The sequence below is a fragment of the Lucilia cuprina genome, chromosome 3 (assembly GCF_022045245.1).
Source record: "Lucilia cuprina isolate Lc7/37 chromosome 3, ASM2204524v1, whole genome shotgun sequence".
Lineage (NCBI taxonomy): Eukaryota > Metazoa > Arthropoda > Insecta > Diptera > Calliphoridae > Lucilia > Lucilia cuprina.
Genome location: NC_060951.1, coordinates 3,249,340 through 3,249,864, shown reverse-complemented (window position 1 = coordinate 3,249,864; position 525 = coordinate 3,249,340).

Below are 525 nucleotides of genomic sequence, written 5' to 3'. Positions count from 1 at the left end.
TTTTAATTTTAGTTTTTATGCAATATTTAGTATTTTCAAAATTTTTTTTGCAATTTTCTATAAAAAGGATATGGGCACGCTTATTAAATCCTTTCAGCAACTTAGGTAATACTTGGTATACTTTAAGCTGATACTAATCTACGTCCATTCTATAAGATTCAAAACATTCTGTGTATTTTTAGAAATTTCTATAATTTTTTCTAAAAATTAAAAATTTTTAAATTTTTTATTAAGAAAACTTTATAAATATTTGTTATTTCTTTAAAGGATTCATACATTTTAACTAAAATTAATGTTTTTAAAACCTTCTTAAGTAATTCTAAGCATTTTTATTACTTTTTATAAAAAAGGATATATACAGCCTTATGGAAACATAACTCCAATTTCAATCATTTTTGCTATAATTTAAGCTAATGCAAATCTACGTTCGTTTTACTATTTTGAAAACATTTTGGGAATTTTAATTTTTTTTTAATTTTTTTACCAAAAAAAAAAAAAAAAAAATAAAATAAAATTCAGAAAAAT